Raw genomic sequence first — 12,628 nt, forward strand, 5'->3', positions numbered from 1 at the left:
TCTTGATGCATGTTGGATGTTTAAATGTAAACATTGATAGCATATTGAATGCTTAGCAATCTTGCTCATTTGCATATGGTTATTATTGAGGCATGCTGGATGATTAAATGTGATGCATGTGATGCACGAGAAACATCTGATTAGGGCATGCCATGAATATTGACTGTGAGATTTAACAGAGCTTGAGTCTCTGTGTTTGTGCATGATCATAATTGTGCTGGCAATTGTTAAGTAAGCATGTTGAATGCCCTACATTTGAATATTTGACATATGACATATGTTTGGTAGCAATGCTTACTTGTGCATGGCACTGACTCATTAGTCAGAATTGGCAAAGGTGACAGTATCAACTGTGAAGTTGTGACTCATTAGTCAGGTTCAGCAGTGGTACTGGGCACTGGTCACACAGTACTGACTCATAAGTCAGGATGGCCTTAGCGTGTTCAATGCAAGCCAAAAAAAGATTAGATCTAACCGATATTTGCATTGAATGACTCAAAGAGCATTGATGCCGGATCGACCTCAAGTTCGATGAATACTATAAGCGCTTGACTAGCCAAAGGCTAGTCATTTAGAGCCACGGTGACTATTTAGTCTCATGGCTATGGGTGTTGAGCCCGTGAGACTTACCCATCAGTCTCTCATCTATTTAAGCTAGTGACTACCCATCAGTCACTCATCTGGATAGAGCCATTGCAGGAAAGCCCAGGTAACAATTTCGTTACACGGCTCTGGGCACCGAGCCCATAGTGACTCGCTTGTCAGTCACTCAGTATGGTTAACGGAACCTCAAAGTGATATTCACTCATCTGTTCAGAGCTATAAGCTCTGTATGATCATTTTGATCATCATTTTCATGGCTTTGGGTGTTGAGCCCCGTAGTGACTTGCTTGTTGGTCACTCAGTATGGTTTACCAGAACCTCAAGTGTCGAAACACTCAGCTGATTAGGATTGACTTGATAGTCATCTAATCAGAAGGGCAGGATTTCTTATCCTGGATACCCCAGCATGGTCTGAATTCATTTGCATGCTTGAATAAAGTTATGTTTGCTAGGCATGTCAGATATGATTTGATATCATGATATGACTGTTCATGAGCATATTGAGTTTTCTTGCTGGGCTTCGACTCACGGGTGTTATGTGGTGCATGTAAAGGCAAAAGAAAGCTAGACCATCCTTGAGTTGGAGAGCTTAGGTGGAGAGCATATGTACACATATGCAGCTGCTCGACCGCCACGGCCAAGGTTTGAAGGAAAGGAACTAGGGTTAAACCCCGTTTTGCCGCTTAGATCGGCTGGTTGTAAATACTTTGTTGTAATAAACCTTTAAATTATATTTTTGGGATCCCAATGTATACAGTAAACATTCTAGTGAAACGTTATATCTTAACCAAAATTTTTAATCCCTAAACCGCTAATCATACTTAGTTACACGTTTATGGCCAAATGACTTGATTAGCGAGTTTAGCACTGTTTGCAATGTGCACTGTAACGATCCCTGGAGTTTAGGGCATTACAGATGCCATTCTCCCCTCCAGAACAGCCTAAGAAAGAACGGGGTAAAGAGTACCCAGGAGTTCTCGGATCGAGCTGATCGATACATCAAGCTCGAGGACGTGATTTCCAACGCGGGGAAATCACCTACAAAAGATAAGGGACAGAAAGAAGAACCCGCCAAGGCCGCCAACGGGTCGGATAAACCCAATGGCAACGATAAGGGCAATGGGAACGGAAATTATGGAAAAGGGGCGACCAATGAGTCGTCAACATCTGACAATAAACGCCCCAAAGGAAATACATATGAGTCGAGATTCACCAACTATACGGCCCTTGTCAAAAATCAAGCAGAGGTCTACCAGGCGACTAGCTCTAATGTTTCTTATAAGAGACCCGCACCTATAAGGAAGGATATCTCCAAGAGAGATGCAACAAAATTCGATTGTTTTCACAACGACTACGGACATGAAACCAATGAGTGCAACAGTTGAAGGATGAAATTGAGTTCCTGATTAGGCAGGGACATCTAAGGAGATATGTCCGAGCCGTGGGAGGGTCTCAGCGAGAGGCTCAAGGATGCAACGAGCTGGCACCTGCACGCCAACGCTTGCCACCTTTACACCCAGCACCTGTGGCAGGTATGTTACTCATCATCTATGATTGCCCACACCTTGCAGGGGACAATGGGAAGGCAAGGGAGCGATATGCTCTAACCCTACGCCACGACCAGAACATCGAGATGATGAGTGTGGAAGATCGAGCACCAAAGAAGGCTCGACTAGAGGAGGCATTGATAACCTTCTTTGAGGACGATGCCCAGCACGTACGATTCCCACACTCTGATCCGCTGGTCATTGACGTTCAAATCGATCAACATGATGGTTAAGAGGGTGTTGGTTGACACAGGAAGCTCAGTAAACATCTTATACAAGTCTTCACTGGAAATAATGAAATTGTCTGTCAAGGACCTGGAGCCATGCAACCAAACCATTTATGGTTTTTCTGGCGAAGGGCTCACCCCAACTGGGTCGATTAGGCTCCTAGTTACGGCAGGAACTGCACCAGTAAACAGGACATTACTCACTACTTTCATAGTAGTTGATTGTCCTTCAGCATATAATGTTGTAATTGGGAGGCAAATTTTGGTCGACCTGCGAGCCGTTACCTCGATATGGCACCTTGCCATGAAATTCCCAATCGGCGCAGGGATAGGATGCGTGTTGGGAAATCAGTGGGAAGCGAGGGAGTGCTACAACACCTCGATATCTAAGGCAAAGTAAGGTGTATCGAGGGAAGCTACCAGAAAATAGTTGCAAATGGCAATTGATGTACGCGCCCAATCAGGTGATGATGTCACCAAATAGGACGTTGCCCAAAGTGAGGACAGAGATTTAGATCCTCGCTTTAGGGATTTTGATGAAGGGATAGGACTCATCGAGGACCTTGAGGAGGTCCAACTCGACGAAGAAAATCTGACCAAGGTTATGAAAGTCGGTAAAAACTTAGAGAAAACAACGAAGCAAGCACTAGTGGAATTTTTTAGGAAAAATCAGGAAGTCTTTGCCTGGTTGCACAAAGACATGGTTGGAATAGACCCTGCAGCCATTAGCCATGTCCTGAACATAGACAAGAGTTTTCCACCAGTACAATAGAAAAGGAGGCTGCTCGACAAGGATAAATCAAAGGCTCTAAAGGAAGAAGTCGAGAAGCTGAAGGAGAATGGATTCATCAGGGTAGCATTTTATCCATCATGGGTCTCTAATCCTGTACTTGTTCCCAAGTCGATTGGCAAGTGGCGAACATGCGTGGATTGCATAGACCTTAATAAAGCCTGCACTAAACATTGTTTCCCACTCCCTAGAATCGACCAACTGGTTGATGTCACTGCAGGGCACGGGATTCTCTCATTCATGGATGCATACTCCGGATATAATCAGATCAGTATGCATCCTCCTGATGAGGATCACACTAGCTTTCAGACTGATATAGGGCTTTACTGTTACAAAGTAATGCCCTTCGGTTTGAAAAACACTGGTGCGACTTACCAGCGACTGGTCAACCACATGTTTAAGGAGCTGATCGGCACAAACATGGAAGTATATGTCGATGACATGTTGGTTAAGTTGAAGAAGGTAGAAGGGCATATAGGGGACTTGCAAGAATGCTTCAACATCTTGAACAAATATCAAATGAAGCTTAATCCTTTCAAGTGCTCCTACGGAGTAGAATCAGGGAAGTTCTTGGGATTTATCGTAAACTCACGAGGAATTGAGACCAATCCTGAAAAGATCAAAGCCCTGGTCGATATGAAATCGCCAACGAAGATCAAGGATGTTCAAAGATTTACCAGAAGAATTGCTGCTCTCAGTAGGTTTATTTCCAAGTCTACAGACAAATGCGTCCCATTTTTTAATCTACTCAGAGGCAACAAGAAATTCGAATGGACGGAGGAGTGCGAACAGGCTTTTCAAACTATGAAGACGCACATGTCACAATCACCGATTCTACCAAAGCCGGTTGATAAAGAAACATTGTTCATCTACTTGGCGATCATAGAATACGCTCCTAGTGCTATCCTAGTAAGAGAAGAAGGAGCCGTGCAAAAGGTTTTTTATTATGTAAGCAAGAGGCTAATAGGAGCGGAGCTGCGGTATCCACCTATTGAAAAATTAGCCTATTGCTTGATCTTAGCCTCCAGGAAATTGCGGCCCTACTTCTAAGCTCACCCAATCACAGTTTTGACCGACCAACCTCTACGGTAAGTTCTGCAGAAGCCAGAAGCCGTAAGCAGATTGTTGAAATGGGCGGTCGAACTCTGGCAGTTTGATATTTCTTACTTTCCATGAGCAACGATAAAAGGACAGGCTCTGCCCGATTTTATCGCAGAACTCACTGGTCGTCCAGATAGTGACCAAGAAGAAGCGCCTGAAGAGCCTGAGCCTCAAATCCAAACTCCCTCATGGAAGTTGTTCACAGATGGTTCTTCTAATGAGCACCACGCAGGAGCAGGAGTGATTTTGATAACGCCTGAGGGGTATCGATTTCACTGCGCAATCATATTTGACTTCACTGCTTCTAACAACGAAGCTGAGTATAAGGCACTACTCATAGGATTACGGTTAGCTAAAAGCATGCACATAAAGTCACTTGAATTCTACAGTGACTCTCAGTTAGTAGTCAATCAGATCATTGGAGAGTACCAAGCCCGAGGTTTAAAAATGGTCGCTTACTTGAATAAAGCGAAGGACCTATTGGCATAGTTTGATAAGTACACTCTCCAGCAAGTACCTCGCGACCAAAATTCGAACGTTGATGCTTTGGCCAAACTGGCAAGTGCCAAGGATGCTGACACTCTGAACATAGTGCCAGTTGAACGACTATCTGCACCAAGCATCCAAGCAGAGGAGACCTCTTTGTTGATCCAAGTGGCAGATACATGGATGGCACCTTACATAGAGTACCTAACGCAAGGCTTGTTACCAAAGGACATAAACAAAGCCAGGACCCTTTAGCGGCAGGCTGCTAGGTATATCCTGGTAGATGGAATCTTGTATCGAAGGGGATACTCAATGCCACTCCTCAGATGTGTTTCAAAAGAGTTGATGAAAGAGGTCCAGGAAGGCTTTTGTGGGGACCATGCTGGGGGGCAAAGTTTATCAAAAAAGATCCTAAGGCAACGATACTTCTGGCCATCAATGAATGAAGACTTGATGGAATTTGTGCGAAGGTGTGACAAATGCCAAAGGTTCTCCTAAATTCCACAAGCAGCCCCTAATAAGTTAAAACAGATGCAAAATCTGTGATCGTTCGTAGTCTGGGGTATAGATCTAATTGGATCTCTACCCACAGGAAAGGGCGGCATCAAGTACATCGTAGTGGTCGTCAATTACTTCACTAAATGGACCGAAGCTAAGCCACTCGCAACCATAACGACCAAGAAAGTGCTGGATTTCGTAGTAAAAAACATCGTGTGTCGCAATGGATTGCCAAAAAAAATTGTCTCAAACAACGGCACCCAGTTTGATAGTGATCTGTTCACAGATTTTTGTGAGCGACATGGAATTATCAAGAGCTTTTCTTCAGCCACTCATCCTCAAGCAAACGGACAAGTCGAAGCAGTCAATAAAACGCTAAAGGATACTCTGAAGAAAAGAATTGAGGAAGCGAAGGGGGCATGGCCAGAGCAATTGCCTAAAGTCCTTTGGTCATACAGAACTTCCCATCGAACAGCAACAGGCCATACTCCATTTTCCCTGGCCTATGGATATAAGGCTATGCTGCCTGTTGAGTTAGATCTGTCGTTGCATCATAGAATAACGTACGATCAAGGCTCCAATAGCCAGCTGTTGATGGAATCTCTAGATTTAGTTGATGAAAAGTGTGAGGAAGCCCAACTCCAAGTACCAGCGTACCAGCAAAAGGTCACCCGGTATTTCAATTCTAAAGTACACAAAAGGAAATTCAGTGTTGGGGACCTAGAACTTAGAAGGGTTTTTCTCAGCACCCGTGATCTGGCCACTGAAGTACTCAGACCTAATTGGGAAGGACCGTACCAAATTGAAGAAGTCCTTCAACCAGGCACCTAAAAACTTGCTTGTTTAAATGAAGATCTCATTCCTCGCTATTGGAATGGAGAACACCTACGCAAGTACTATCAATAAAAAATTCTTTAAAGAATTGGCTTGTATTAATTTTACTTTTTACAAGTTATGAAAAAGGGTTGGTCATTTTATGTGACTGATCGCTTATAAGTGTAAGATCATTTTGTTGATCACTCGTACAGACATGTTTTGTTCATTTATTACGAGAAATAAAAGGGACTGTGCGCAACCAATCATTCTTGCCAACTATTGTATTTATTACAAGTATTTGCTCATTACATGTGTTATTTTGCTGTATTGTCATTTTTACAAGTCTTTATTCCGAGTAGAAATGTTCAAACAGGTTTTGGTCAAGGCAAGTGACTAAGGACCTAAATCTCCTCAATCACTTGGGGGGCATATATGGCATCTAGTAAGCAAAGCATATCAAAAGGTATGTAAACACATGAGCAAAATAAGTGAAAGCATGCTACGATACTTAGAGTATTTTTCAAAATTTTGTATTTTGTTAAATCAAACCAAAGTACTATGCTAAGTTCGGTCATGCGAACAAGTGTTATAATAAAATGCAAGTATTATAATATCAAAAAGGAAACCTTTTACACCGCGAGCAGTTACTGCTCGGATGTAACTGTCTGATTAAAAGTAAAAGCCGCCCATGCAGCAATAAAAATAATTGTTTAAAGTACAGAGAAATAATAAAAAACAAAAAATATAAAAACATTATAATCAAGAGGCAGGAGGGTCTTGTAGATTTTCTTGGTCGATTGCAGCTTCGACTTCATTTTCCACGCCTTCGACGCCAGTGGCCAAAGATATTTCAGGCGAGGCTGGGATCCTCACTCTTTCTTCCCCCTCCAAGCGAGCAATGCACCGGGCTATTTCAGTCTGCCTCATGCACTTGGGAAGATAGCTGAAATGGCCCCTTGGTTGTGTTTCCAGAAATCATAGAAACACTTGGACATGGTGCCCTTGTACCTCTCCAGATTGCTGGCGTTGGCTTTTTCGAGATCATTGATCTGAACCTCCAACTTCCCTGCCTCCTGCCTGCTCTCGATCAGGTCCGCCTCAAGCTTTTTGGCTTCACAAAAATTGATGAGGTGAGACTCTTTGTACTTCTCCTTTGCCTCGAGAGCTTTGTCCAGAGCAGCCTGCTTTTCCTTCATCTCCTCATCCACTTTATTTTTCTCCTCGAGCAATGTCGCATTTGCCTTCTGAGCCACCTCAAGCTGCTCAACATATTTCACTTCGACGGCCTTAAGCTCCTCAGCGTGCCATTGCTCAGTGATGACCCTTGAGTGGAGCCGGCTAGCAGTCACGGTCAGCATTGCCTGCAATCAGAACAAAAAGTTAAAATGACTATTATAGATAAAAATACTGTCTCAACAAGAAGAGACAACTTACATTGGCAAGCTCGTTTAGAGCGGGATTCAAGATCTGGTCGACATCCATCGACTATGTCCCAGCCATAGCATTTCGACTGTGCTTGTGCCTCAGGATCCTTGTCATCTTGTCCTTGGCCGATCTTAGAACGTGGCTCGATATGTCATCCCCTGTTTGAACAGGGGCTGCTGGCTGTGTCTGATCGACAGGATCAGATGGAGAAGGGGTCGAACCGGTGCAGGCGAAGTTTGCTGCTCGAGAGGAGATGGAGGTGGTGTGGTATTTTTTGAAGGACCAGCTGCTGGGGGGTCCTCAGTACGGGTTTTCTTGGCCGGAGGTTCTGTGCTGCACTCCCCGCGATGCCGCCTACTCGCCTTCTTCTTGCTTGTAGGAGCATCAGGTGCACTGTAGTGATCAAACATCTCTTTGGATGGCATGTCTGCAAGAAGGAAAATACACACAGTTAGATAGTACAAATAAGTGAGTATGCTATGACAAAGAAGGAAACAAAGGCAATTGTAAGTAATATACCCGAGCTATAATTACTGGTCGTTACATTACTTATTGAACTATTGCTACCCTCACTTACTTCCTGGAAGAAATTTGAATCTAAATTTGGAGTATACTTAAAGTTGTCGTCCTCGTCAAATAAGTGACAGGGAATTGGCAAACTATCTAAGAGCGAGAGATCAGTACCGTTCTCATCAGAAGACTCATCGATAGGTGCAAGGGATTCAGGAGCTTTCTTTTTTCCCTTTCCCGAAGGGGCAGGGGGAGCGGTCGCTTGCAGGGTGCAGGAGGGTTCCCTGATGGTCACTCTAGTTGGTCTCCCTTTGAGGTTGCGACACATCTGGGTGCTACTCGGGAATTTCCTCGCCGGTGGCACTCCCCGCCGTTGACTCCCTCACGTCCTGGTGAGGTGCCAGTCTTAGGTTGGCTTCAGTGACCAGCTATTTAATGCTCTTTTCTTCATCAGTCATGCTGGCCAAGAGTGCTGCTCGGACTTCCATTTCTGGAGTAGGAGCCGGTCGCAACCATGGACCTGAAATATGCTAATTCTCTAAGGGAATGCAGATAAAATACAAAGAAAATAAACGACCAGGAGAGAAAAGTTATTACCTCCTTGGGTGAAGGTCGGGTTATTGGCGACCATGTCGGTAGTCAAAAAGTACTCTAGATGGTACTTCCCCACATTGGATTTGAAGGTGGTATCACTCAGAAAAGTGTGGGTCGTTTCCTGGTGGCAAAGATGAAAAACCCCAGTATTTTCTTGGTTGGGGTTGGATTTGAGGTCGAACAGGTAGTTGACCTCGTGTGGCGTAGGAACAGGCCACTTCTTATGACTGTAAAGGATATAGAGTGCGGAGAGCCTTCTATACCCATTTAGGGTTATTTGGAAAGGATCGACCCTAAAATAGTTGGCCACTCCTTGGAAGAAAGGATGGAGAGGCAGGATCGCTCCTACCTCAATATGATACCTCGACCAGGCATTCAAGGCGCCTCCAGGTAGGTTTGCCTGTTGGTCTCTGGTTGGTCAAACTAAGGTTACGCCAGGAAGTCCGTACTTCCTGATATAGTTGGCTATCATCCTAACCGAGATTTGGCTAGGAGGAGCAACGCACCATTCGACATCTAGTCGAATGACATTTCATAGTTGGGCTTGATTTTGGATTTCTGGATTAGGAGTATTTTCATCTCGACCACTGGTCGAAGGAATTTTAGTTCGAGGAGCAAGCTGATTTGAAGAAGGGTTGGATGATTTCTTTTTTTGGGCTGTAGACTTTACTCGACCCATGTTTTGAGGTGGGGTCGAAGGATTACTTGGGGTGTTTCGAGAAAAAGGGATCTCCAAAATTAGCCATGATGGTTGTTCTTTGTCCTCGAGCAGTTGGGCCAGCAGATCATCATCGATTGGTCTCTCACCTCCCCACGGATCTTGCATGAAAATCTGCGCACAGAAAAGAGGAGATGAGAATCTAATGGCCAGAAGGATCAAGGTGTTTAAAACTTGGAATAATGTTGCTCGTGTATAAAAGTTAAGCTTTTATAAGACCAGCAGCATTCTGACAAAAAATACTATATTTCAAGCGAACAGTTTGGAAAATGGATTAAAAAGCAGAAGTAAAAAGTTTTTCAGGAAAAACTTTTCAACTCTGAAAGGGCGGGAAAAACCCAGTTTTTTCTACAAACTTAGAAATCAAATTTTTACTTCGATTTCACACCCTAAAGTTATAATCCTGACTACCTAACTACTTTGTCATCCCAGAAAAATGTTATTCTCCTACTAAATTTAGTGCAAATCAATATGCCCATTTACCCCCAAACAGTTTCTTTCAAGAACATTCAAGAACTTAGGATACAAAAACATATATAAAATAGATATTGTATGGCATTTCAACGACTGAAAATGTCGATAAAATTACTTGGATAAAAGGTTGAAGTAATTTTCTGAGACACTAAGTCGGTTGGCTGGGCAGAAACTTCGTGGATCGTCAAGTTCGTCTGAGGTTTCTGAGTTTTCTACGCCTTGATCTTTAGTGTTCTTGAAGAGAAAGTGAAAAGTAAAAAGTGAAAAATGATCCTGAGGGATTATTTATATTGATTGTAGCACTGTAAAAGAGGTAATCATGGAATTACTTTTTTCAAAGCATGGGGAAACCCAATAGCCGTCAGACAATTTTTTGGAAACTGAAAAGACATGATTGGTTGCCTTTTTCAAAAAGGCATGCGCAGCTCTGACATATTTGGTGGGGTACGCGAAGGGTCAGTTTCCTAAGTTTACTTTATGCTGGTCGTAGTAAAATAAACTTGGGGGCAAATGTTTACCCAAAAATGGCTCCTGATGACGTGGCAAGAACTTATTACACGTGGTTGGCACGTGGCAGCGTCAGAGTGAAGAGGTGTTGTTCGCCTATCGACCAGCTCCTTGTTGCTTCATCAGATCTCGCAATTAGATGCGACCAGCATGGTCGCATGCTTCAGTTTATTTCCTTTAAAGATATGTAATCTTGTAATAACTACATTTATTATTTTCTCTTTATTTCCTTGATACGCTGATATTAAGGATAATTAAGGCCCATTGGCCCATGTAACCCCCTTGAGCCGATAAATATGAATGAGAGGGCTCAAGGAAGGGACTTTTGAACCTTATTTATGAATACTCATAGAAAGAGCATAGTGCGATTATCCACCGAAAAATTGTAATTCTCCTAAGGCTTGTGAAACTCAAGAACCCTAGTTCTTTGATCATGACATTGGGATTCAACATCAATAATATCACTAAGTGGACGTAGGTTATTACCACACAGTTGGGGCCAAACCACTATAAATCATTTGTGTTATTTCTTTACCATTTGATTCCATTCTTGATTGCTTTCTTATTTCTTTGTCGTTATTCTGACTCCGTGTCGTTGGCAAAATCAAGGGTCAACACTCGGGATTTAATACAAGTTTATATTAAACAAATAATCATGAAAATAAAACATGTGAGCAAAGTGATTGACCAAGTCAAAAAATAATTTCTATTCTTTTATTGATAATAATTGAGATTACAAAGAAATTTAGTTTTAATTAGGGCATAAAACCCCAACACTTTTCAACTAGATGTCTCATTTTCATACCAAGGAGTACGAGTGTGGTCCCAATGTTCAAGCTCTGAGATATATCCCTCGATCTCCAAAACCTAAGTCACCTTTCTCCTGAAACTCGTGCTTAATTCAGGAGAATGATTCTTGGTCTGAGTAAAAACAAGAAACCGATCTACGATCGAGACATCTACATGAGATAATTTGTGGTAGATGTAGATTTTTTCATCGTGAAACTCGCCCTGAACCTTTAGCCTGAACCTCTAGGGTTGTTCCTTTAGATTGAAATTTGACCATTACTATTGTTTTCCATCTAGGCGAGCTAAAATTTGACATTAAACCAGCCAAGATGGGAAATTGTCAGCAAATAAAAGGAGGTGTGGGTACTTCAAGGGTTTAATAGGCAAGTGAAACCCTCATTCCCCATTTTGGTCCCAAGGTGGAGAGAGAAGTGGTGACTATTGTGATTTTTTTTTTAAGCTGAGTAGATAATTTCCAGGGAAACATCCACGAACCACGTAAATGCTATTATGATGGGCCATGACATCAAAATGACCATGGAGTGTCTTACACAAGCTAGGTATAAAACCCTATACGATTTCACATAACAAAGATGTGAAATTCGACTTTTTGTTGTAGGCATTTAAAAATTGTGTTTTTGGGTCCAAAATGATACATTGAGGTATCTAAGGATGACCAAAAAGTTTGGGAGCATCTAGAGGTGTTTAAGGTCACTTTTGAGAAGTTGTACTTGGCCATGTGGCGTTGCTGCAGGCGATGAAATGCCTGATGTGTTCGTACAGACAAGTGTTTTAAGCTCTAAATGATGTGTTCAAAAGCTATAATCCTATTGGTTGGACTTAATGAAAATGTCTACACTATAAAAGGGTTCTCTAAGAGTTTTGATAGCCTTGATTACTCTTGTGAATCTCTCTCTCTAGCTCTAAAGATCACAAGTTTTCTTCAATAAATTCATAAAGAAAATGCTTGTCTTTGTGAATTTTTAGGCATGTTCCATGCCAATTCCATTTCCTACTAGAGAAAGCCTCAAGCATCCATCAAGGACTAGATAATAGAGAATGTGGACAATGATACACCTCATGTATAAGCCATGGTTTTGATTCTCTTCATCAAAGGATTTGAGTGGTGTTCTAATTAGGGTTTGAAGATTGCACGAAAAACAAGGAATTTTGTTTTACAACTAGGGCTTGCGTTTCTCTATCTCAATCATTTATTGGACTCTGTTAAGTGTTATCATGTGTAGATTCTTGTTATTGTGGTAGTGTACTCTCACTCTCTCCCAACAATTAGTTTAGAGGGAGTAAGTATATATTCTTGGTTCTATAAGTTGATGACATATTGCTTGCCACTAACCATATAGGCTTATTGCATGAAACCAAGAGATTTCTGTCTAAGAATTTTGAGATGAAAGATCTTGGGGACACCTATTTTGTTTTTGGAATTTAGATACATCGAGATCGTTCTCAGGGTATTCTTGGACTATCACAAAAGAGCTATATCAATAAAGTACTCAAAAGGTTTGTGTTATCCAAAAAACAAGCA

Source organism: Humulus lupulus, chromosome X (assembly GCF_963169125.1).
Source record: "Humulus lupulus chromosome X, drHumLupu1.1, whole genome shotgun sequence".
Taxonomy (NCBI): Eukaryota; Viridiplantae; Streptophyta; class Magnoliopsida; order Rosales; family Cannabaceae; genus Humulus; species Humulus lupulus.